This window comes from Oxyura jamaicensis, chromosome 9 (genome assembly GCF_011077185.1).
Source record: "Oxyura jamaicensis isolate SHBP4307 breed ruddy duck chromosome 9, BPBGC_Ojam_1.0, whole genome shotgun sequence".
Classification (NCBI taxonomy): domain Eukaryota; kingdom Metazoa; phylum Chordata; class Aves; order Anseriformes; family Anatidae; genus Oxyura; species Oxyura jamaicensis.
This window is the reverse complement of record NC_048901.1, coordinates 6,657,161-6,684,800: the sequence shown is the minus strand read 5'-3', so window position 1 is coordinate 6,684,800 and position 27,640 is coordinate 6,657,161. Positions and strand designations below refer to the sequence as shown.

The following is a 27,640-nucleotide window of genomic DNA, read 5'->3' as shown; positions in this document are numbered from 1 at the left end:
GGTCTCTTCCAACCTAGAAATTCTGTGATTCTGTGATTCTGTGACAGTTCTGCATACTTACTTCATGTCTGTAACCAGCAGCATGTGACTGAAGCAATTACAGGGCCTTTCAGCACAGTGGCTAAAAATTAATAATAAGCCAAAAAGCAAATGCTAAATGTGTAAAGAGTGTTCAATAAACCATAAATAATAAACCATTTAAACCAATGTAAATTAAATGGTGACAAAATAGATAGCATTCAGCACTGTAACCCTCGACCATGACCTTTAAACAACGCAGATTGTTCACAACATTTATGCAGCACTCAGGAATAAAGTTCTTTGAACACACAAGATCTGAGCAGTAGCAACCCGCATTCTTACAGCATAAGCAGAAAATGGGCAACAGGATTAGCCTTTTAATCATGCATAAATAGAGTGAAACACCTTCCAGCGAACCTCACCAGAAAATGAGATACAGGAACTGACACACATTTGAAAAATAAAATTTCTCCTTGAGATAGGCAATAAAATCTTTCAGTTCAGGTCGTATCTATAAACACCGATCAGCAACTGAAATACTGACTAGCAGATCCAGAAATGACATTTAAAATGCAGGACACTATGACTTCCTTTATAAAAATCCCCAAATAAGTTCTTTATTATCAACAGATGCAGCACAAGGAGGAAGATAAAGGCCAGTGCGACCTATTTGAGATGATTTCAGGAATCAATCACAAGCAACTCTGAAAAGTTACAGAACAGCATGAGGCCTTCAGCTAATCCTTCAATTTATTTTAATCATTTAAGCCCTTGACTTGTGAAATCAGAAATGGAAGAGAGGAAAATTCAGCTCAATCCTCACCAACTTCTTAACATTTGGTATACAAATTTGAAAATGTGAAAAAATACAGATTGTAAATACAACTGTAGTGCTGACAATCATGGGCATTTTTCTGCTGCATTAATAGACGGCTTTTTGAACAACGCTTTTCATTATCAAAATATGCCATTTTATTGAACTTCAAGTATTTCACGGAAGTATTATCAGTTTTGACAGACTTTTCACTGGAACAGAAAGACATTCAAAACAGAAGCTTGAATAGTTGCAGCAGTTTAGTAAGCAAGGAAAGACCCTGGTCCAAGTCTCCATTCTGTTATTCCAAATTTTGGGAGAGAAGTGATAATTTTGTTGTCAAAAATATAAAAGCATCCATTTTTCCTGTGATTGCACTGAAAATGCATCTTCCACTAATTTAAACAATCTTTTTTCAAGCCAAACCTCATTTCTATTGAAATAATGAATGGCACATAGCTGGATAAAGATACAAGCTAGGACATCAGAATTAGCACTCAGTGGTATAAATAGCAGAGTAGTATTGGTTTAAAATGTTTTTCTGTTTTCAATCATTCAAAAATCACTCTCCATATTTTATAAATACAAAAAAAAGACTGAAAATAACTGTAATCCAATTTTCCATATTAATAAACTGATAAGATACATTTTGAATTGCCCAGAAGAAAGATGTCAGTACAATCTAAAATAGTTTTCCTGATGATTTTCATCCCAAGTTAAAGAAAAAAAATATGGAAAACAGTATCAAAAAGGTACAAAAGGTACCAAAAGCAGGTGAAACATTGGTACAGTGGAAGAAAATTTAACCATTTTGCCAAGGACATTTGAGACAGTTTTACACACAAACTTGGTTTAGGGAGAAAGCAGCATTAACCCTGGCTGCTCGTACCTTTGTCCAGAATACCCCATCTATCTTTTCCCTATGTCCTGGATGTTTTGTTTTTATCTAAGAGGCAGCTACACTGAAGAAGTGAATATAGCTATTCATAGATATCACAGGCGTACCGCAGAAGGAAACAAGATCTTTTCAGTGGTTCTGTAAAGTTAGAAGTAATAGGGCCAAGAGGTTAAAGCCAGTGTTACTGTCCCTGCAGTAGCACCTTGATCATACCTCTGTCCAGGGCTGTCCTCCTCTGTTTTCATCTCATTTTGAATTAGAGGAAGCAAGCTGGTGCGACAGAAACCACACTTATCTCTCTACTCCTTTGTGGGGGTTTTATTTGTTTGCTTTCCTAAGCAGCAATGCTTTTTCTGCTGTATAATAACCCCATATTTCTCTCCTAAATAACGTTAGAATTAGAGCACTCTCAGACACATTATCAAGATGGAACAGGGGAAGACATATAAGAGATCATGAAGTTTAACTGCTGCAGACCATACAGCACTTGAGTTAACCCATGAAAGCTCTCAGAACAAAGCACATTTCCTCCTTGACCTTCACCTGCTGCTTGGCTCTGACTCACAAGATTGTGTTTTCCCTTGTGGTGAAGATTTGTTAAACCTCAACCTCATTTATCATGAATGCTCACAGACTTTCCACAGAGATGAGCTAAATGCCAGAAGTGAATGGGTCTTTTTGACACAGCAGCCGGGCAGACATACAACAATGACACTTGAGGTGGATGCCTGCTGTCATTTGGCTTTAACCATGTTCCTCTTCCATTATCTTGTCATAAACAGAGTACCTGCCTAGAAATTTGCTCAAGATACCACTTAGAAGGGATTTGAAAAGTTGCTGAATATTTAAGACTTAACCTAAACTCCTTGGAGTTGGGCTGTTATGCTGCTATACAGTTGTGATGAGAATAAGTCACATTAAAATTTACTATGGGAAAATAAATACTGTTTCTATATGTTAGTAGTTCCCAAACTGTCGTCTGTGATAATTCCTTCTCAGCTGGCTGCCTGAAAATGCAGGCTTTTATCTTTATTTCTAAGTACTAAATCACATACTTGAGAAGCAAAGTTTGTGTTTTTCAAAAAACAAATAGCGTCTGAAACAGAGGCACAAAACAAAATGGAGGTAATATCTGCTGCCCAGACTTAGAAGGGCAGCACTTATCATGAGTAAAAGTAGGAGGCAATGCTGCTCTACGAAGTATTCACCTTATCAAAGTGAGAACCATTCAAAGAAGAAGGAAATTTCGATAACTTTTATTCACCAAGAGGATTATAAAAGCCCCCCACTGCATTAGAAGACATTTACAACAAAGTTTCAGTCCTAGCCCTACTCAAATGCTCATTGATGATGCACTTGCTTGATCATAAGTGTAACCTACCAAATCACAGCATCACCTGCCCTTGTTAAGCTGCCCTATCATCTGCACAGCCCTCACCAACTGTGTTTGAGGTTCACAATAGCTGCCAGAGAAAGGCTTACAAAAGGCATATGCTGTGATCACTGGATCCTCAGTACCAGCAGCTTTGCTCAACAGATCTGCTTGTACTTTGTCACATTTATGCTAAATACAGCCTCTGCCATCCTTCTGAGCCCTGGCTGAATGAAGTAATCTACCAGTACTTAAAGATTAGCCATAGAATAGATTACCATGAACTAGATGAGCATAGGCTGTTCCAGCCTAGCAACATCAAAGACCCCTCAAAAAGTTAGGCACACATTTTAAGGAGCAATCACACCTTCTTTTCTAACTAATAGCGAGAGAATGCTGGGTTCAGTCACATGAAGAAAACTACAGTAGGAAGGGGTACATCACCCTCAGAAAGCACGTGTTTCCCACCAGGGTTGACAGAAAGGACAACTAAATTCAGGTGAAATAAATCCACCTTTTGCAGAATCTGAACTGTGGATTGTTGAATCCTAACATTGTGTTCTTAGTTTGACCAATTGAACCTTTATATATATATTTCTATAAATATACACACACACTTTTTTAACTTTTTAGTTTACATGTAATACACAAAAGCGATGTGTTTAATTAGGGGAGTTACGAGCATAAAGCATTATCCTGAGACACAGTTCCCAAATAGAAATGAAAAGCATAACTCATCAGCAAATTAGCTTTGTCAAACCATCTGCTGAATTTAAAAAATAACATATGTAACAATATTTCCCAACTCTCTCACACACTGAGCATTTGAATTTCCTTTGAATTTCCCTTTGAATTCCCTTGTTTTGTGCTTGTCATTGTAGTCATAATTTAGAAAAAGTCACTGTTTTTTGCTACTGTGGAGCTTTAAGGGGCTTTGTAGGGAAAATCTTTTGTAATGTTGAATGTCATTGGATGCAGCCTTCCAAACAATAGTTTTAGAGCCTAAACATATATCTTAGAAAAGTCATCAGTTACACAACATTCCCTTATATTATATATCTAAATTGGATTCTTTCCTGTTATAACCTACACTTTCTAGTATCCAAATTGCCATCATGCCCACTTGCACTGATTTACTGGCATATAATTTACACCATTTATGACACCACTAAATTTGGCTCAAACAAAGTTCCTGCAAGTGGCAGCATGCTGTGTTACAGATAGATCTGCTGCACTGGACCAGATGGTAAAATTCTGTTTTGCAATTATACTGGGGGGAAGGAGGCTGGGGGTGGAATTACAAGACAAGAAAACAAAACAAAACAGAAATCCTCACATGAGATAGACTAAGAATGACTAGGAACAAGGAGGCCGAGTTAGAAGACAGATTAGCTACATTTATGGAGTTTAAATTCCTTTCAGACAAGACGTTTCTGTTTCCTACACTAACACCTTAGAACTAAGCTTTATTTACTCTAACTTAAGCAGCAGGCATGCAGACAGGTAGTATTAGCTCACTGAGGAAATATGAATAATGGGCGTTAGGCAAATCCTACCTCTCACTGAATAATTGTGGGATGGAATTGTGGGAAAAGCAGAATGGAGCAGTTTTTGGCTCAAGTTTGTCAATGTCTAGCACAACAGGTTTCTTGTTCCTAAGGGAGGGCTTTGTTTATCCTGTAAAATATTTAGAATGTACTTATTCTGCCACTCAAAGTACGTATGCCAAAGCCCAGTAACATAACTGGGATCTGAAATTGCCAACGTTTAAAAAGAAAAATTGGAAAACAAAAATTTCACAATTAAAACAGTCAGAAAATGAATTGAGAACTCTTTTCCTTTTGATAACTTAAATATGAGTTATTTTTATGTATCTAAGCAAGATGATAACAGTTCTCCTATTCCAGAAGTTAAAATTATTATTTATATACTTCAAATTTCCAAAGTTCTTTAAAAACAAGAATGAAGAGCTTTAGAGAAGCTCTTTCAGATAAGATTCCAGTGAATGTGACCCAAGGCAATTCAACTTTGTATACACAAAAGTTATACAAAAGATTTAATTTTTTTCAGTCTTACAAATAAGAAAATATGAACAGCTTTGTTTTCATTCTTCTAATAGAAGGGGTAGTTCTACCAACAGAAAGTACAGTACCATGAAATAATCCATGGCTGAGGAAAAATCCCAGTTGGGAATTCAATAAAGAGCTCCTACCACTGCTTGATTCAGTTATTGATGCAAGTTACAGCTCAATACAAATTTTGATGAATTTGACTAATTTTGTCAAAAGAGCATATACCACTTAAGAACCATTTTTCCTGTAAGTTAGAAATAAATTTTGAATCAGATTTTGTTGAGAAGACAGGACAATTTATTGCTATCAGTTTCATACTCTTTTCATAACATTACTACAGTAAGCAGTAAATGGATGAAATTTTAAAAATTAAAAAATAAAAATAATTAAAAAAAGCCTGCCTACCAAGAACACTAAGTTCATAGAGTCGTCTACTGAAGTGGCACTCTGCTGTGGTGGATACCTCACTGTAATATTCTTCTCTAATAAGAAGAAAATACCCATGAGATTCAGGGATCACCGAGCAGGAAGAAACTTTTCAGGATCTTTTTGTAATATTCTTCCTCCTTTGCCTTAGTTGCCCTTCCCCCACACACATTTCTTCTCTTCCTCCTTGTAGCGTTCCTTATAGTCAGTGTACTTGTTTACTTGAATGCATTAGGTTAGAAAGGTCTTCCATCTGTGCATTCCAAAAATCTTTGCAACTAACAAGCACAGAACCTTTAAATATAGCACGTCTTCAAGAAACCTTTAAGAAGATCGGTTCTCTTTCCTTGATTCTTCAATCACAGAGAGAGTGGACTGCTGTCCAAGAACTGAGGTGAATTAAAATGGCTATCATTGCCAGGAGTCATGATAGAAGCATTATCAGATGAAGATAAATTTGGTAAACGAAAGAAGTCACATTCTTTCTCTTCACCCATGCTGGTTTTCCCAAGCTGAAAATGAAGTACATCAAAAAATGTGTCTCCTATACAGTGACTGTTGAAAAATGTCACTCGTTTGGCAGAAATGTTCACTCTGAAATTCCTCCTTGGAAAGTCATGGTATTTTGATAATGGAAAAAAAAAACAACACCTTCTGTGTTAAGTTTTTCTTTTAAAGGACATAAAATCCATATAAAAAATATAAGAGAACACTTATTTTCCATGATGTGCAAGACAAATGATTTGTCACAGCTGTCAGAAAATAATTCTTTCCATTCATTCTACATTTTGAATAAATTTATACAAGCATAAGAATAATATAAAGGTGCCACATCCTAACATTCTACCATAGTTTACGTGGTATTTGGTGGAATTGGTTATTAGATATTTAAAATAAATATTTATTACATTTATTGTTACATTTTTATTGCATTTAAATAATTTTAGTCCTATAAATCAAACATATTTTTGTGGACTGTAAGAAATCTGCAATTAAGAACATCTTTTTGGTGAAATATATAAACAATCTTACAATTTAAAGTTGCAGAAACCACATTGTTGTTTTAAAGAAAGAGTGAAGTGTGTTTGTCTTTTCTTTGGTTTTTGATTTTAGATTCCACCTTTTGTCTATGTTGTTGTATCTCAACTTTCTTTATCCTAAACATGCTGTATTGATTCTTGTACGGTACCTGGACACTCTGATTGGAGCTCTGGAAATTCAAAGATCAGGTGTAGCACATTCGTGGTCATAAAGCAAGCACACTATGTTTGCTTAAACATGAATGCACAACTAAATCTTAAATATATATATATATATATAAAATGCTTCCTCCAGTTCCTGCAGAAACCCAGCCACATGAACTGATCAGAATACACTGCCGTACTCAGCCAGCTGCTCTGAATGTGCTACTTTTGACTATGCTACTAATGTATGATGCAGCCTTCAGAAAGTGAAATGTCACTCTAGCTGGATTGAGCAAAACTGATAATGATGCTTCACAGTAACTCACTTCAGAAACAGGGGGGAAAAAGTCATCAACAAAGCACAGAATTCATGTTTTGGCACCAGTTTATCTCTAATAGATATAATACCCTATGTAAACTTTCTGGTCTTTTTTTTTTTTTTTTTTTTTTTTTTTGGAACATTATATCTGCTTAAAAATGCATGTGTGGGAAAATGGTATTAAGAAAAGATTTTAAAGATGCATATAGTAATTCATAGAGTATTTCATATTAGAGAGATACACACAATCCTTTCTAAGATATGGTTGGAATTACAGATAAGTAATCATCAACCTTACTACAAAGTCATTGGGAAGCATATTGATGCTATGTTCCTTTTGAAATATCAGAAAATTACAATGCTCTTTTTTTTTTTTTTTTTTAATTTCTTTTTTTACAGCATGAATCTCATCTACATTTTTTATGGTTACTGTAGAAGGCATGCACTACCTGTCATTGACTTGACATGCTGTAGATTTAGAAAGCTGATAGTAAGCACTTCTTCTTTACTAGTTGGCCTACATCTTCAAATTCAGAAACATCATCACTACCTTTCTTAGGATGTTTTCACATGCAAATCTGTGAAAGCAGCACTACCATTTGTGTGATAAGAGACATGAAGAAACTAATTTCTAAATGCACAATTCATGCTATTTGAATAACTTCTACAAACTGTAAAATATTGTCTTACTATCTGAAGGAACGCTAATCTCATAAGAAATAGTTTTCAGTTCAACTATGATACTTTCTACACAGAAAGTATAGAAAGAAATTGTTGTAAAGATACAGTATTTTTTTTTAAAGAAATATGGTAAAATGTAGGCAAAAAATGCTGATCAGTGAAACTAGGGAGAGAGTATAAGTCTACAAGGACCATGTGAGGCAGAGCAAAGAAGGAAGATCTAGATTTTTCATCATGCCTTGTAAATTAATTTTTATATTAAATAACCTGCTGGATTATCTAAAGAAGTCCTGTAGAAAAAGAGCTACAAAAATCTACAAGTTGGGAAGTGCTCCATTTAAAAATAAATAAAAAATTTAAAAGGGAGAAACATACTTGGTAAAGCTAAGGATATTATGCTTTAAACTGTATGAAATAAAGCTGTACTGAGAATTTTTGTAACTGTGCATCACAGGTTACCCAGCGTGTGTCTGCTGTGAGCCAGTGTTACCATGGAGTACTTATTACAGATACTACAAGAACGGAACACACAGGAAGCATTTCTGGCAGATGTTCCTCTAATTGGTGTATAGCCTGAGATAGTTTGTTGTGGTTATTATTACTAATGCAAATGTTAGGCAACTACAAATATGCTATATTTTAAGGTATACTGAGTGCATGCTTATAGCAAAAGAAACTGACACCCCGCTGCTGATTTTCATTAGAAACTCAGAAAGCATCAATATTGTGGACCCCAGAACTATGTGATCATCAAAACAGTCAGCAAAATTTATGCAACTGAGTGTTATGTCCCCCAGTTTAAAAACACAGACAGACCCAGAGACTGATGAAAGATCAAGGAACAAATTAGTGACAGTGCACATTAGTGCTTGATATCTTAGTTCTTCCAGGACTTTTCCCCACTTATTGCCATCCTTCACATTCAGTCTATCATTCATCCAATGCTCTTCTCTTTATTTTCATTTCCATTCTATCCGCAGAAGACCCGTGGCTATAAGCAGCTGACCTCCGCTTCCCATTCCTTAAGCTCCCACAGCCATCGTAGCCACAGGGTGGATTCTTCTCAGTAAGTACTGTAATTCAGAGTGGTTTTGTCCTTTAAGGCAAATGTATTACAGAAAATCAGATCTAGTGTTCACTATACATAATATTAGAGGACAGTCCTACTACTGTTCTGAGTAAGCTCACCCTTCTTTGGTTGTGTAATTGCTCAACTCATCAACAGAACAGCACAGAGGAAAGAAAAATTCTTCCCCAGAAGCCTAGCCTACCGTTTTAGTACAGACGTTCCCTTTTTTATTTATATGATACTGGCTTAAAGGCAAAATACCACACCCGGTCATTTCTTACTGAGAATTATTGTTTAAAAGCCATTCTTCAACAGTAGATTACCTATACCTAGAATAAACACAATCAGACCATGACATGGGTTAATTGAAAGGCTATTTCCTAAGGCACTGATGTCTGCTGTGGTAGAGCATTTTTCTTGTCAGCACTGCTGAATGGATGGTGTTGGGGAAGTGGAATACACAGTAAATACTTAAGTGTGAGAAAGCAGACAAGCGATCGCAGGCAGGAGCTGGAAGCAGGACACTACATGAATAGCTGATCAGGCAGGGAGCACGAGGGTGAAATAACCCCCGCAGTGTGTGCAGCAGTTACAGTAACATTCTTTAGCTTTTGAGGTTTCTTTGATGAAAACTTTTTACTGGTGCAAATTTCCAGGCCACGAATGATTGAAGGTTCTCCCTTAAATGATATACAAGCAGCACACAGTTCTAGTGTCCTTGGAAGGTTGTACCCTCACAGCATTTTTCAGATAACAGATAATCTGATTTACACTACAGTGGAAGCAAGTCTAAAGTTGATTATCAGACTCACACCAAAAGGCATTCAATACTGTTCCTTTTATAGAGTTATGGCATGTTACTCATCCTTTCCATATCTAAGTCAGTGTTCTTTGGCACTTCTATGCGAATGATTGAGGAATTTGCTCAATTACAGCAAGCTCAGTGAGCTCAGAAGCACATGAAATTAATTCACTATTTGTTCTCTTCTGCATATCCAGATGAATATTTTCTTTTAGTCTTCAGTAGATTTGGCCATGCTGAAGAATAGCACAATGCTGCAATGTCTTTGTTCAAGTTTGTTCTTAGATTAGACCTGGTATTTTGGTCAAGTATCCATAATGTACGATCAACTAAAACAAGACTATGAAATATTTTGCAAGAACAAAAAAAAAAAAAAGCATGAAAATTAGTCAGAAACACGTTGGATGCCGCAGTGCTCAGGTCTCAGCAACTGAATGCATGAGCCTACTACGGGCAAACATTTGTCTAATATTACACTAAGCCTCAAACTAATATTAAGAAATAGTGAAAACCCAGCTGCATCTTGACTTCCAGCCCTTTCAAGGATTTATTCTCTTGTCTCAGCACTGTGTTCACAATTTCTCTGAGTGACAGATGTGATAAATACTAGAAAGGAAGGATTTCAGTATTTGCAATGGAAAGCAACAGGACAAAAACTGCTAGGAAAGAGGGACCAAAAACAGGTGCCTAACTATTTTCTTTGCTTTATTTCTTTGAGGTTCTGTACTCTGGAGATATTTTGTTGCATGAAAACTTTGTAGAAGTTTCCTTTTCACTGGACTGTATCTTTATGATTTGAAAGGAGGTGCTTGAGCAAGTCCAGAGAAGGGCAACGAAGCTGGCGAGGGGTCTGGAGAACAAGTCTTACAAGGAGCGGCTGAGGGAGCTGGGACTGTTTAGCCTGGAGAAGAGGAGGCTCAGGGATGACCTTATTGCACTCTACAGGTACCTGAAGGGAGGCTGTAGCGAGGTGGGGGCTGGTCTATTCTCCCACGTGCCTGGTGACAGGACGAGGGGGAATGGGCTAAAGTTGCGCCAGGGGAGGTTTAGGTTGGATATTAGGAAGAACTTCTTTACTGAAAGGGTTTTTAGGCATGGGAATGGGCTGCCCAGGGAAGTGGTTGAGTCACCATCCCTGGATGTCTTTAAAAGACGTTTAGATGTAGAGCTTAGGGATATGGTGTAGTGGAAGATTTGTTAGCATTAGGTCAGAGGTTGAACTCGGTGATCTTGGAGGTCTCTTCCAACCTAGACTATTCTGTGATAAGCACCTGGAACCTTGCAGCACTTACGATTTTAATGGCTGCTTAAGCTACTTAACTCCACAACAAACGTATTTATTTACCCTGTTAATTTTAGGAGGTGCATCCTGTCACATGTATCTGGAGTTCTACAAACACAAAGAATAGATATGACAGCTCCTTTCAAAGAGTACAAAGAGATGTCAACATTCCACAGAAAGCAAACATGTCCCCACCCACACAATAGTGTCTCATCTTAGTTCTGGGCAACTGATCTGTGCTTAAGTAATTCAGCAGGCGGCCTAAATCTAGAGGCTGAATTTAAGAGCCCAGCTTGTACCCAAGGACACAATCATGTTCAATACTGCAATTCAATGAGTAGCTTCTAAATAGAGGAATGCAGCTGACCTAGAAGTGGAACACATCCACGCAATGATACCTCAGTAAACAAGCCTATTGATTCAAGGCATGGCATTTGGTTTAGTATTCATATAGGATGAGGGACTAAAAGATTTAAATTCCCACAAATCAAATTCCTACACAGATTTACCATACATAATCTAAAGGGATTGTTGTCCTGTATTATAGCAGGATGATGTAATACAGAAACATCCCAGTGCCTGAATACAACTCTGCTCTCGCTCATGATAGTGTGATCTGTAGACTACATGTCCTGATAAACAGAAAACTATTGTGTAGGGTATTTCTACTTGTGGTACTACTACAGCATACAGGTAGGGATCCTGAATTGTCCTTTGTGATCCCTAGAACCATTTGCTGTAATCTTTGTGGGCTACTAAGAGATGATGAAAGGTCTAGAGGGGAAAACATGAGGAGTGGCTGAGGTCACTTGGTTTGTTCAGTCTGGAAAAGAGGAGGCTGAGGGGAGACCTCATTGTCATTTACAGCTTTCTCATGAGGGGGAGCAGGTGCTGATCTCCTCTCTCTGGTGATCAGCAATAGGACCCAAGGGAACAGAGTCAGGCTGTGACAGGGAAGATTCAAGTTGGATATCAGGAAAGGTTCTTCACTGAGAGGGTGGTCGTGCACTGGAACAGGCTCCCTAGGGATGTAGTCATGGCACCAAGCCTGTTGGAGTTTAAGATGCATTTGGACTATGTTCTCAGTCATATGGTCTGAATTGTTGCGTAGACCTGTGTGGAGCCAGGAGCTGGACTTGATAATCATTGTGAGTCCCTTCCAACTCTGGATCTTCTATGATTCTATGAAATGGGAATGCTTAACTTCATTCTCGCTGTATACTGAGAATCATTTTTTCCACTTCATTACTATAGTTTTCAAGTCTCTCAAGAATATCCTTGTGCAGGTTTTTCTCTTATAATTCATATGATTGTTTTCAACCAGTCTGCCTTGTGCTTGTTTTCAGCAGTGAGTGGAATAGATATGATATTGTGGATTTATCCAATTTATCAGAGAGGTGCCAGACTGATTAAAGATCTATATGGTAATTTTGGTTTCCCTACACATTTAATTTTTCCTTGCCAGACCAGGTTGCATGTAGAAGTGAGTAAGAAATAAAAAGAAGAGGCTGATTAGCTTTCTTACGACCTTCATCAAAAATTTCAGTTCACAAACAATGACCTGGGTGATTCATTTATGTCTGGTTTGCAATATTAGTATTGATCTCTCTGCAATCATTCATAAAATTAATCTGGAGTTATGGTAATGTAAAATAATTATTAAAGGACAGAAGAGATTTTCTTACTGATGAACTAGAGAATTTATTGATATTTATAATATTTCACTAGAATGATGATTTGGCAATTAATTTACTGATAGTGGTAAAAAGCTTCCTAATGTGTTTATTGGAATATGGCTGCTCCCCACCTTCAGATTCTGCTTCTGTTACATACTGTCTGTTGATGGGATGTGTGAAATGTAACAGTCACTACCTATCAAAGGATGAGTGAATATTATGGGCTAAGTCTCAGAGTGTTTTAGACCTATCTCGGCAGCTGCCTGCTTGAATTTGCTTACAGATTTATTACATGGGCACTTGGAAATGATTTGGAAATGATATAAATCTCCAGAGAGCTCACCCTTAATGTGCTGACTTCTTCCAGTCTCCTAAATGGCAATAATATTACCATCAGAGAAGGATAACCAACTGCATTGTGCAGCATTCACCAATTTAGGACATGCTGACAATGTGCTCTGCAAGAACCTCTCACATTACTTCAGGATATGGAAAACCAAAAATCAAGAGTTAAGCCTGACAAGGAGAGGGAGCACACTGCATCTATCTCCAGCACATTACCTTCTCAGTACCGTTACAGATAGGCCAGCAAAATTCAAGGTTACAACTCTAATAAGAAAGCATAATAGAAGGAACGTACTATGATTCATTTCTGATTTCATTTGAATATCATTTGGTGACATTAGTTGACTTAACAATCACTCAGCAATTCTGAGAAATTGTAATTGGCATTTTGTCAGAGGTTTAATCTGGAACAGATTTGTAAGGAAGTAACAAAGCAGGAGTTGCTTTCCTTTTTTTTTTTTTTTTAAAAAAAAGCACTGTTACATCCTTTTAAAAGAAAAAAAAAGGTAATTTTAGTTGACTATAACTTCATTCTGCTCTTACTCTTTGAGAGATTTGGGAAATGTTTGACTAGCATACTTTGAATTTGGAAAATATTGCTTACAAAAGGCAAAAAAAGTTTGGTAATAGCTGTACACAGCACAGAATACAGTCCACGTAGGCACACTCTAAAATAAGTTCTTAAAGGAAACAAGCAAATGCTGCCTCTTTTTAGAAGATAAATATTCAGGACAACAAAATTTGTTACATGTGGAAACATAATTCTGATTTTTGTAGGTAATGACAATATGATAATATTGGTGATGGCATACTGAGACATCTGAAAGCCAGTTACAAGTTTTACCACTTAAATTCTGTAATGAAGTCTCACTTTTTGACAATTCTGGGATTCATTCATGTGAAATTTCATTTGGTTTTAAGAGTTGTATGTAACTCTTATTTTTGTACTTGGCTTAATTAGCTAAGCTCGTGGGATGGACTGGACAAGACAGTGCTAACTTCAGGGTTTAAAAATTGAATCTGGGATCCCCAGACTAAGCAGAATATCAAGCAGATCATCCCAGAACATGAACACTGGTTTTCAGAGTCTTTCAGAAAAGACTTGGGCACATTTAATTTCAATTCTAAAATAAGCAAAAACTCAAGAAAGCAACATTAAAACCAAAACAATCGTGTCTGATGCCTACCATATTCAGTATTAATCTAGAAAATTTCCATCGCATTGCCAAGTCCCTTCACAAAACACTAAAAGGCAAAAAAAAATCATAACCCACACAAACTCTTCATGTTTGTAAGAAACACAATGCTTGGTCTGGGTGGCATCCTATATACAACAATTCTTGCTAAAAATCCAGTCAATTCTGAATTTGGGCCTTTTCTTTAGGATTCAGGAAAAAAAACTTTTTGTTCATGATATGTCCTTCATTTAGTGGAAAAAATTTCTTTGACTGCTATGGTGGCAATCCTGTTTTGCCAAATATCAAGAGAAAATCTTGTAACAAATCTTTAAACTTGAAGTTGCTTTTTTTTTTTTTAATTATTATTACTAAAATGTGATAAGTTTGATTAAGTGTGGATATGCTTAAAGACTATTTCAAAACTTTTTGGACTTTAGTAAGCATGAACTCGGAGACCTGCCTGTAACTCAGATTGAAACTTATCAAAACATGACCCCACAGCTCTTATTTGTAATTAAACTGAACAACAATTGACATTAGAAACTCCAAGAATTTTTTGAAAAGGTGACACATTTAGGCAGCTTAAATTGGGCAGGAAATAGGAGAAATACTCGAACACTTTGACCCTCTGCATTCATTGCTGGAAGAAAGAGATAATTGAGTGCAATTCCTCAGAAATATAAAAGCCTCCATAATCCAATTAATACAGAGAAACCATGCTGCATAGTTCAGCCAAACATTAACTGGACATAAATAAAGCCGTTTGTTTTTCAAACACTTCCATTAAACCCACATACTTAATTGGTGGGGATGAATGTCTTTCATGTCCAAGAAGACAGGAACCCTCTTCAAGGAAAAACACTATTAAAAAATAAAAAAAATAAAAATAAAAGTAAAAGATTTACTTCCCCCATGTTGCATCCTCACATACTGGCACACTCAAATTTCACTGCCAGTACTCCTTCATCAATTAGTCTGTGTCCGTATCTGTTCAGATCACTGCAGAAGGCTTGTAGAGGTAAGTAGTTGGCCTTAACACAGTGTCCAGATAATGGGTGTTTTAGGGATTTTACTTTTTTGATATTTCTAACCTGAGTCCTTGGACTGAATGCTCATTAATGGTTGGGGCTCATTAGGGAAGCTCGTTGAGCACAACTTCTAGTTCAGTTTACCTGAGAGCAAACCAGCTGCCCTGCTCTGAAACAAAAGGAAGGTAATTGGGGCATTCTCTTCAGCAGCATGAATCCTGATCCAAATTAAAACTAGATTCACATATACCACACAGCCCTAATAGAAGCAAAGGCAAGCATCACCAAAAGTGAGGATGCTGAATTTTAAACTCCTGAATACCTACCTAGCCAAAAGGGTGACCAGAGGAATGAACAATAAGTACTTTTGAATTTACAGTTCTTATTTCAAACAGCTGCAGCCCTTCACTTTCTTCTCCTTGCCCTTTCTCAAATATGCATACCTGATGGAAACATCCTTCACTAAATGTCTATACCTGTCTTGTGATTTCTCTCTATACACATACAAATATACACACACATGTACAAAATCTGTACTATCACTAGAGTCTGAGCTTGAAAATGCTGAGTCCAGTTTGCTGCTGCTCTTATAATAATGAACACCTTCACTTCAGAGAATATTCCTGAAAAAGTACAATTATTTTTTTTTATCACAAATCTGTGAGTTCACACTGATAGTGATTTTTTTTTTTCTGATTTCATTACTGTACCTTATCAGATATGTTTCTAAGCCAGAAAAAAAAATAAAAAATGGATGGGTTCTGATGAGTATGTGTAATACATCCAAACAAATTTTTGCATCTGCCTTTCAGCTTTGGCGACATCACTGACCACATGCAAACCATTCCTGCACACTTCCAGAGCTCCAAGTTTCAATAACAACTCCAATACCACAAGCAAATGTATTCACCTTCAAGGAGTATAAATAAGGACTGAACATCAATACAGTTATTCGGTATGTCCTCATCCATACAGTGACCCACTCACAGGCTATCCTTGTCCTACCCTGGCACCATATTTTTGGCAGAGGGGAACAATTTAATGACTGGGGATGGCATCATGCCTGGAAAGGGGCCAGCCGAACAGAGCATCAAAGGGACAAATCCTTCTTTCCAGAATGGAGGGGGGCGCGGCGCGCGGCAAAGGCAAGTGTGGCTTGGACCTGTGTTACCCTAACTACAGGATTCTCTCCTGCATGGGGAAGCTTTCCTTCAAAGGAGATCCAACAACTTTTGCTGAGGAGCAATTTGGGTATCATGACTCCATTATCCATAATAAATACTCTAGCAATCTTCATAGCATAAGCAGAAAAATTCAGTGTCTCAGCTCACCGAACAGCCAGACTAGCATCCTAGGCTCCTTATGGAAATTCTTCTAGTTTAATTCCCATAGAAAGCATGCGTTCAAAAATCACAGAACAAAGAGGAAAAAATTCTATATTGTTTTTAGTGTAAGCCAACATACTTAGAACTGCAAACAGTTCAGACCATCTCCTCTACTTTCCTGGTGAATACTTTTGAAACCAAATAAAAGTCATTGGGGGGGGGGGGAAGCAATTCACGTACTTGTCTCCAAGTTTTCCTGTAATCACTGTTTCACTGTTATTTCTACATGCTTTAGGTCTTACGTACTGTTTGGGGATGTGCTACTCCCAAAGAATACTGCCTTTTCATTACTGCCTGATGTTGAATTCAGACATCCTTACATGGTGCAACTATTGTGACCTTTTTACCCCATCTGCAATCGAAGGAATCTATTGCTAAGTATGCTAACAAATTCTGAGAGGCTAAGATACAATGAAATGTAATCATGCATTGAGGAACTGTGTTATTTAATCAGAGCTTAGTCAATACAATCTAAAGTTTAATAGGGAAACAAAAATGTTACCCCACACTCGCCTTTCTTTTCCAACTACTTCCCACAGTTCTGACTTAATTATCCAAATGTTACTCCTAGGAGGAATTGCAGTGGCCATGTATAACCTCTAAAACACAAAAATAATCAAAGTAACACATACATGCATCTCCTTGTGTTAAGTGCTCTGTAAATACTATGCTAAATTCCTCTCCTTTTTGCAAGGTTTAGCTACAATCATTAGCAGTATTTGCTCAACTAAGCCCAGTTTCACAAGCTGGTCATTGAATGAACTATCATGCGCCTTGTAAAAGCAGAGACAATGCAAGTGCCTTGTCCATAAACATAGGAGATATCAATAACAGCACTGGGGGCAAAGACTTTAAAGTTCCTTGCTTTCCCTCATGTGCTGAACTTTGTTTTCTCAAAAGAAAAATTAAATCCATTGGTGGGGAATCATCTACTGGTGATTCGTAGGCACCATCTGCAAAGACTTTTAAAGGGGGAAAAAATACATCAGAAAATAAAACAAAGATCTTGTATGAAGCTAACATGGCAATTTCCACTGTCTAAATGAACCTCCATTTAATCATCTTTGCTTCTATTAACGTGACACATGCAGGTTATTACCAAACCAGAGCAATCTTATAGATAAATATAAGTTCACATAGAAACCCAGTCATTTCCACTACCATAAATCTTTATTTCCTGTGTTTATGCCAACCAGCAGAGCTGACTTTACCAACCAGCTACCAAGAATCAGACACAACTGACTTAACTTTCATAACTGGAAGAAGTAGAGCAAGCCTGTAAATTATTAGAAAAAAGTACCTTGGCCTCCTAGGCACCCACGTGCACACATGCTTGCATGCACATACACGGTACGACTGTTCAGGAGTTTACTGTCTACACTCCTAACAGAGTGCTGGCTGGGTCTACGTTATTTATCATTATTATTCAATACTGCTGATATATACAAACATAAGGAGAAGAGATAAAAAACTAATAAAAAGAAAGCTACGAGGAGATAAAAAGCTTTTTAGTTGTGCTGCAGATTTTTTGCTCTCTTTGCAAGCTACTTTAAATTAAGATGCTGAGATATGAGTGATATTTGCAGCAGAAGAAATGACAGTTACTCCATACATATCACAAATTAGGTAAGATGTGACACACAGACGTCTGAGGTTGTTTCTTTGTTCTTTTTTGTTTTGCGCTAAATAACTACTGCAGGGTGAGATAGTAAGGACGACCTATATGAAGCACTTTCAGGCATTGTCTATACGTATAATAAAAAAAAAAATCACAACCTTCTCTTCCTTTACAAACACCGGGCTAAGTGTGAATGATTGTGCTCACCTCCTTTTAGATGCTATGACCTTTCAGAGGTACAAACATGAAATTGGATGGCAATTTGTGTTAGAGGGCAAGGAGTAAAGATGATTTTTGCAATTTTTGATCACATCACAAAAGATGAAATACGTGTATCAACAGTGAGAAGGCCCTAAAGGGATGGGCCATAATGATGGTATCTGTCCCAGTAGTTAAATGAAGGCTCCCAGATACCATTCCAAGACTATCTATGAAAAAGTGTTATGCTCAAGTTTGATGAGATTGAATTTGCATGAACTACCTTTCGGACATTACTACTGCAAGTAACATACCTGTCTTAAAATACCGTAATACTGCTAAAAGCATAAAAGTAAAACTAAAAATATTCCTTCTATATTTCTTATAATTATCTTGAATTATTACTAGCATAAAATAAAGCGCTTAACAAAGATTAAGGAAAAATTAAAGAAAAAATTAAACTTTACCAATTCTCCTCTGAAAAAGTCATTTAAATTAGTTATAGATATCTGTTGTTCTTTTGAAGTTTCAGACACATTATTTGGAGTACCTTAGTGAACCTTGAACTCAACACAGTTTTCTCAAAATTATAAACTGGCAGAATTTCATTTGTACTCCATATCTTTGCTTTCTGTGACAATTAATAAAGATTTTTCAGACAGCAAAAATTCAGGAAACATGCAGAATAGCATCCAGGCTCCAAAGAGAATTTTGAAAATCTTTTTGCTCTCATTTAAAATAAAAATTTAATACTTTTCCATGTTCTGTATAAAAGGTTAACAGGCTGTCTCAGAGTCAGAGGCCTGAAAGCTTTAGGGTCTGTTAGACCAAGCCAGGCTGTGGAAGAGAAGTTCCAGACAGCATGTCTCCACCAGAACTTTTCAGCCCCATTTTCTTCATGAAAGCAGACTCGTACAAACCACGTCATCTGTTCATCTGCCACTCTTACGCATTCTTAGTTTAGAATGCTCTTACGCATTCTTAGTTTAATGCATAATTCTAACAGAGTGCAGCTGCCTCCTCCCCATAAAACAATGTGGGTCGCAAGAAGGAGCAGAAAGTATTGCACAAATTTAGGGCATGTGCTGGAGAACATTGTGGGGGAGTGTGAAGGACATGGTGTGGATAGACAACAGGAGTTTTGTCTATCCATCAAGGACATTCTTACTGGGTTCTAGTATCAATCAAAAAAGCAGAGTATTTTCCAAATATCAAACCAAATTACTTTCTTAGGTGAAATATTCTTTTAAAAGATAAATGAAGTGGTAATGCACATGCAAATTGCAGTAAGAGTGGGGATTAAAATAGAGCTTCTAAGACACAGTACAGTGAGGTCCTTTGAGATAGGAGAACGTGGAGCTTGTTACTGGAACAGTGCTTGACTGAAGGAGTATATCTGTATAGCCTAAATGAATAACAATGCTGCCACAGTCACCTTCACTCTTTCCAACTTCTAAATTTGCCTTTATTTTCTCAGCTTAGTTTTGCTAGAAGCTAGTCTTGTAATAAAGAGAGGGACTGCTGAAAAGAGATTCCTTATGATACTGAATAGGCAAAACACACAACAGAGGTCAACTGGAAGTGAATAGTGGGGTCTATCAAAACAGAGAAGAGAGCTGTGTTGAGCCAATTTATTATTTCACAGTGGAAGTTATTTTCATGAAGTATTCATAGGTTATATGATTTTTCACACACACTTATTTTCCTTAAATAGCATCTTTTACTACTATAGTGCTAGTGCAACAATAACCAACATCATGCCAAATCTGTCCTGTGTAACTAGAAAAAAAGGCAATGAAAAAGTATCAAAGAGTAGTAGTTATAATCTTTTATTTAAACTACTGTTTACTATTTTGCAGGAAATTGATTTTACTTTTTGGAATCATAAAGTGCCATGAATACTAATGCCTAGGATAGCAGGAAAGAGAGACTTCACTCCTCCCTCTTCATCCTGTTACTGTAGAATGGCTGTGGCAAATTAGAATACCCCTGTTCCATGGCACCTTGAAAAAAAAAAAAAAGTCATTCCATCTTTCTTTTCCACTCCCTGCAATGCTGGCAGGTGCCACATCTGCTTAATCCAACAGGAAGGGTATTGCATAGGTGCTGTGTTAGAGAACTTTCTTCTGTATGTTCATAAAGCAAGAACTAAATGAACATGCAATATAAAGGACAGAAAAAAAATCTGATCAAATAGATTTTAGTAGAATGGGTAATTAGACTAACTGATCACGGCAGGGATTTCCTGACCTTTACAACCAACTGGAAGTGGCAACAAGTTTTTATATAGACAAAATGTCTAAGAGAGTTAATTCATGTTAAAAAATAAAATTGGAAAGTATGTCTGAATACACAGTATGAGGTTTCAGACAGCCTCCAACTGGGGCTAGGAGTCAAGAGTCATATTATGCAGTAAGTCAAACCCACACTTTTATCTGCCTCAGCAGATAATCACTCATTTGACAGAACAGGATTTTCCCTTTCATTTTCTTCACAGTTGGTAATGTATCAAATGATGGATGCAATAGAAGAGAAGGGGGGATTTTCAGAAGTTTAGATTTAGGAACATAAATCACAAAAGCAAAAAGATTTAGGAGCAGACTGACTAGAATTCTTGAAAAACTCTTTCCTTGTTTTATCTTTCATGGAGCAACGTCCCTCACTTTGCTCCTATTATTATTGTTCTATCCTCAAGCACAATACTCTTTGAAGCTTAAACAGTTTTTAAGAAAGCATATTGTCCAGAGTCAGGACAAGAATCCCCAGTTACACTTGTCACTAACAAACACTGGTAGCGTTTCCAAAGCTTCCAGTATATCTAAATGGCAGCAGATAGGGACATCAACAGCAGTCAACTGGGTAATTTCAGGGAGTGGTTTCTCATTTCAAGCTATATTCTTAGATCCTCAGTCAATGCAACAGTCTCTCTTGCTTTCAAAATCTCATTGTTATTCCATATGCTCAACGTACTACTTCATAGCTCTGCAAATCCTGGCTATTTCATGATAGAGATTTCCCTCTAAGTGTTGTGCCACTGTATGAATAAATACTGTATTGTGCCTCTTTCCATAAACACCCAAGAATCTTTCACCTCTGCCATCCTGTCATCAGATAATTCTGCCATCTACAATGCCAATCTGCATACAGAGAATTGAGAGATTAAAATAAGAAAAAGTTAAAAATCTATTTTCTTGAGGATCAAAGGATGCAGGATTTCAAACTAGCTGCTGATTGACAGGATATCTGATACTTCCTTCTTACTCATGCTGACAGTTAAAAGGCTACATTCTCTTAAGCACATTACGCACTTACAGAAAGGTCTACTGAGAGTTGATTGCAGGCAGGTGCACATGTAATTGAGGACAACTTGTCCTCTCAACTCTCTTAACATCTTTTTCCAGCACTTAAAAAAAAAAAAAAAATCACTGTGTCATTTATAAATCTCAGGACTGTGGTGACTACTTAATTTCTTTTCAGAATTTTTTCCTAAATCTTGAATGTTTTTAAGATAAATACACTTCTGATTAGAGTGTCATGCATTTAGTTGGAAAACTTGCTATAGAAAGAAGATTAAGCAGAACTCCAACTGGATCTACATGTTAAGGGGGAATCAGAGTGTTTCAGTTCTTCAGGTGTTAATGGAGGCTTTGCCTGTCTTTTGTTTACAGTAAGCATTACAATTAACTCTGAATTCACTTTTTTTAATATTATATTTGTTTACCTCACATGCAAGGGAGACAGACCAGCAATTTCCAAGATCTGGAACTATCATACATATGTACCAGGGCATCAGTGCAAGAACAGGAGTCAAAAGAGAAAACAAAGGCCAGGAGAGGGAACTAGTCCCAGGATAAAGGACAGAAAGTAAAAAACAAGATGAAATCAACAACACTAGCATCAAAATATCGATTAAGTGAGAAGTGGTAGCTGTTAACTGTATTAGATGGAGCTAATCCTTTTAGCAACTCCGAGTGCCCATGTTTACGAGGGACTTGCTGAAAGGGTTTGCTTGTATGGCATTGAGAGGGCCAGACACCTCCTGCTGGTGCACAACAGAACAAGAAGCAATAATGGACAGAAGTGGGAAATTCCAGTGACAGAATTCCATTTAGACACAAGGATTATTATTATTATTTTCTATGAGTGGTCAAATATTGGAGCAGGCTGCCCAGAAAGGCTATGGGATTTCATAACCTCCAGGGATGACATTTCAAGACTAAACTGGACAAGTACTTGAACAAACAACCTGATCTCATTAGACCTGCTTGAGCAGGGGGAGTGGACTAGAAGACATCTGGATGTACCTTCCAACTCAAATTTTATGATTTAAAAAAAGAGCATGTTATAGCAAAAACTAACAATAATAAAAATACATCATAAGCAACCATGAAATATTTACCCCAGGATACAAAATAGGTACTCAAGAAACAAGATATTATAAATGAACAAGAGCATCATCTGATGAATCCCAGTAACACTGCAGCTCACTTTTATAAGGGAGAAAATAACCAAGGCTACTACCAGAAGACTTGCATGAGATCCACACTTTATTGTCTTGTGGTCCCTTTCCAATTTCTGTTTGTGAGAATGTGGATTCCTCAGCTCAGTCCTCATAATTTGATAGCATCCCTGTATCAATAACACTTGCCTCTTCTTGTTTGGCTTTGGTTAAGCTTCCTCTAATACAGCCCAGAAGCTGTAATCAAGGAGGTGTGAGAGCCACAGTATCCAAATTAATATTAACTCCTTATAACTCTCAGCAAAAGGAGCTTCTCCACTTGTTTCACACACTTTCAGAGGGAGAAGTCTGATGTCTCTATTGTATAGTCAGCAACAAAAAGTAAAGAATACCAGCACCTCAAACTCTAAAGCGCTTGGATTATTCTGATACAGTAGCAAGAGACATTATTCCAGTGCTGAGTAAATCCCTCCCTTGGAGTCTAGCAGTTTTAGATTGGTTCAGTGTATTCTTCAGTTACCACCCATACTTTGTGTTGCAATACACTGTTATTTTTGCTAAGTGAAATAAAACCCCAGAGAATGTGGTTTTACACTTTACAGCAGTGTTACCTACATTCTTTTAATATCCAGATGCTTCCTCCTTTCCCTATTAAATTTGGCTCAATCATTTCTACACTCAAAGTATTTTAGTCGTATCACAAAGAACCATATCTCTTGTTCACTTCTTATCTCACTTTATTTTATTTAGAAAATATGCAACACACACAAAAATCTGAAGTCTGAATTAAAATTATTCATACGCTATTTCCTCCTAATTTCTACATGGGACTGTGTTGGCCCATCTCCCCAGAACAGAGGAGGTAAAAACAACTGATGCTCAACTGAGTTCAGAGGGTATGTTGTTGCTATTCTATAATTTAGTGCAGCTTATCAATAAAAATAAAGCTGACATAAACACAAAGCTATTGAGAGCATGAAGTTGTTCAGATAAATTGATGTTGCTGATATCTGCAGGGAATTTCAAGGCAAATCAATAAGCTACAAATGCAGAGTTCCCATAAAACTTTGCCTTGGATTCATGGACAGCATGTCACTGAGATATGTTTCAACTAAAACATTTCAGGTTTTACAGTGTCTTCTGGTGATTTTTTGTTTGATTGAGAAATTTTCTACCAGTTCAAACTGAAAACATTTTCCCTAAACATATTACCTTCCTGCTGCACAACTAAATTGGGTTATAACACCAGCTGAGCAGCAAAAATAGTTGAGTATTAAGGCTCATAGTTTGGTAAGTTGTTTTATGAGAAGAAAAAGCCCAACTGGTGAAGGATAGGTAAAATGCCAACCATTTGTAGGTGAAATGACCAACTTATATCTCTGTTGGCTTAAAACAAGCAACATATTCTGTAATGTTAGCTCCTTTCCTCTGAGGAGTTGCTCAGCCAGTTTATGACAGGGAAGTACTGCTATAAAAGGGATCACTTAGCTGGGGAAAAATAAAAAATAAAAAGAAACATGAGAGTGGACAGACTTACTAAACGATGGGAAGCCACCAGCATTACCATTTTCTAGTGTTCTGCTTTAGGAGTCGGGGATGTATATACATCTACACATTACCATTTTTTTTTGTCTGCTGCAAGTTGTCATTTTCATGAGAAAAGAGAAATTACTGTCAGTTTCCATCCAGCAAAGGCAGCGTTTTTGGCTGCTGTCTTGTAAAAGTGTCACCATTAGGCTCTTCCAGATCTGTCTCCTTGTTTCATTAGATCTGACACACATTGTTCTCTGAAGTCAGAGGTTAAAAGGCTTTTGAAAGCCAGCGATTCCTTCCCCCTCCCCACCCCATTCTTGATTGCTGCCTCTCTCTCCTATACTCAGCTGAAGGCTCTATCAAGGTGCTGCTGTTTTGTCTTTTGTTCCTCAGTACAAATGAACCCAAACTGAGCTCCTACATCATGCTGCTGTCATGGGCTCATACTTCCAGACTCCTAAACAAACTGCATCTGACTTGCCAGTTGTTTTCTAGTGTCAGTGTCTTGGCAACAAACATAAGATGCCCTAGAGCTTCACGTACTATCTGTCTTAGCATCATTCATGCAGAATTGTTGACTGCTGTTCTTCACAAAGAATGCAACCAACAAGACTGTGGCTCTGGTTTGTTAGCTTCAAACACAACCCAGTTTTTACAGTAAACTTTGGAATATTTGGGAAGGAGAGTCCTACATCCCTGTAGAAGAATGCAAGTATTCTAACAATCCAGCACAACAAGATCCACACAAGCACTATTGACCAATTTAAAAGAAACGATAATACAAAATTAATGTGTAAGTTTGACTACCTGGCTAAAAGAGCTTGAACTTAAAAGTCACTGTCATAATAGATGTGCAAAGAAGCCTTGAAGTAGGTAGTTATTCTAAGGACTGCTCAGTGGGCTTATTCTAAAGCAGTTTAGGCATGTATGCAAGCCCACAGCTGTACACAAATGAAAGTCAGTTTGCCTATTTCTTTAATGAAAGGGTATGCATGTGTATATATATATATAGTTTTTTCTTCAACCATTAGATACAGTTCTGTGACAAGGAAAAAAAATAGTTTCCCACTTTTTGTTGTTGTTTTGTGGGTGCAGGGGGAAGGAAAGCAAGGGTCACTTGTAGTAGGAAGAAAGGGAGCAACTCAGTGTGCCAAAACAGCTCACCTGACCTGCAATGCACTCACAGACTGCAGGCAAAGAAACATAGTATGCGCAGAGTGATCCACAGCTGTGCTGAATGACACAGAGGGAAATAAATAGATTTTTCATTGCCACATAACTTACCTTTCTTCTGTGCAGGATCCCATTTCAGAAAGAGAGAAGTGGAAGCATTTGCCCTGGAATTCTGACACTTCAGGACAGGGACTACTGTATGGATCTACTCATAGTTTGAGCTTAAAATAGGTGTATCCTCAGCATGAGTTCATTCACTTCAGAGACAGATCTCTCTCCTTCCCAATTGTCTCCCTTATGAAGAGGAGCCTGTGACGGCACCTTGAGGTCTGCTGTGATACTCCAAGATTCCATCCCCCACTTTTCCTTTATCTTCTGAGTTTTATTTGGCTTTGTTTTTACAGTTTCCTTCAAACCTGTAGCAAGACTGGTGATTCCTGATGTTAAAATATTAGCTTACCTGAGCCCTTGCAATTCATTCACCAACTTTCAGAAGGACTTGTGCATCAGCCCAGTTTGTTACTAAGGAGCAGTTTGACTATAGCTTGAGTGAATAATTCAAATTATTTTAAGTCTAAAATCTAAACAATTTCTCCTGATTGCCCACTGTCTGAGATGTCCCACAGGACAGTAAAGGTAGAAGCAGGATCATTTTAGCTATTCTGTTTTTTTCTTAACATCATTAGTCTAATGCATCCCTCTAATAGAAGCAAACAGTGTGAACTCAGACTTTTTTGATAAAGCATAAGAAACAGTTTAACAATTATATTCTTAGTGTCTTTAAGTTCAAGAAAAACTAAGGACTTCGGAAGGTCCTTACACTAGGATAACTATTACTGATTGAAAGAGAAGGGATCAAACTGCCTGAGGGTGATCAAACACGCGACAGAAGAATCATTAACAGAAAACAGGCCACAGAGCAATTTATCATAATATAACAGACTTCCTCCACAAGGAATGAGTAAAGTCCTTTAAACAGAAGAGTATTAAATCTAAAAAGCAGACAAGAACACGATGTTCCCAAATTCAGTCTCCATCCTCCTCCCTGCTTTCTTATCTCTTATATCTCCTGCCTTATATTAAGATCAAATTCATATGCACCCCTTCTTGGGCTTACCTTTCACAAGATTTGGAACTTGTATTTAGTGCCCACTTACACAAGCCAGAAATTTGTGCTCAAAGTGTCCTCACTTAGACTGCTCTGGGAAATTATAACTCCATCACAACCCTGCTGCCTCAGACCTCCTTCAGTCCTGTGCCATTACATTAATTTCTTTACACAGAAAATGCATGTAGGATGATGTTAATAATATTTGAATTATCAGTTATGGTGAGATATACAAGCTGAAACATATTTTTGACAAACGTAGATGGAGCTGTCATTCCGTTTTCCCACCTTGTGTTGGCCTGTAGTCATTCCTATCCTACTAAGGTGCAGAAACCTCAGTGTTGGGGACCTCTGACTGGGAAGAGAGAGTTGGGGACACAGCTCACAAAATTCCCATGCCAAAAGGTCAGAAGAAATAATAAAAGGACAAGGAAAAACTCTGTTGGAAGAATGCTTTGAAAGACAACGAAGCTGTAGACGTTCTAACACCTTGAAGCTGTTTTTTGTTTGTTTTTTTTTGCAGTTCGCAACACTTATAGTTATTACTTACGTATTTACTTAATTACATGCATTTTAATTGCTATACTGTACTACAGTAGCACATAGGAATCCCCACTGTGGGCCCCACTACTGACTGCTGCATGCAGAAGACAGAATTAAGAAAAATCCCTTCCACAAACATCAAAAGTTACTTCAGCATACCTGAACAGATGCATCCTTCTGGATGAGTTTTGCCCAGTTCCTTCTCTTCCCCCACTCTCACAGAAGTCAATGTCAAAATTCCCATATTCCTAAAAAAAAAAAAAAAAAAAAAAGAAGACAACTCATATGTTAGTGAATGAAGAAAAATTAAGAATAAGACCCAACTTGTTAGTGCCTATTAGTGATAAATGCTGCTGGAAAATGTTGTCTAGAGCAATTCTTTAATAGTTTTTATTATCCCATTATCTTCAGTAGGGCTGCAACCCCTGATGATACCATGGGGGGGGGGGGGGGGGG

At 37.3% G+C, this 27,640-nt stretch overlaps 1 long non-coding RNA gene across 3 annotated transcripts in view; it reads right to left on the bottom strand.

Moving 5' to 3' along the window:
* Positions 1 to 27,640, bottom strand: part of LOC118171770 — a 225,403-nt gene that overhangs the window by 107,031 nt on the left and 90,732 nt on the right. For all 3 annotated transcript variants that reach the window (XR_004753374.1, XR_004753375.1, XR_004753373.1), the window contains exon 2: positions 27,344 to 27,432. This is a non-coding gene — a long non-coding RNA (uncharacterized LOC118171770). The remainder of the gene's footprint in view (positions 1 to 27,343; positions 27,433 to 27,640) is intronic.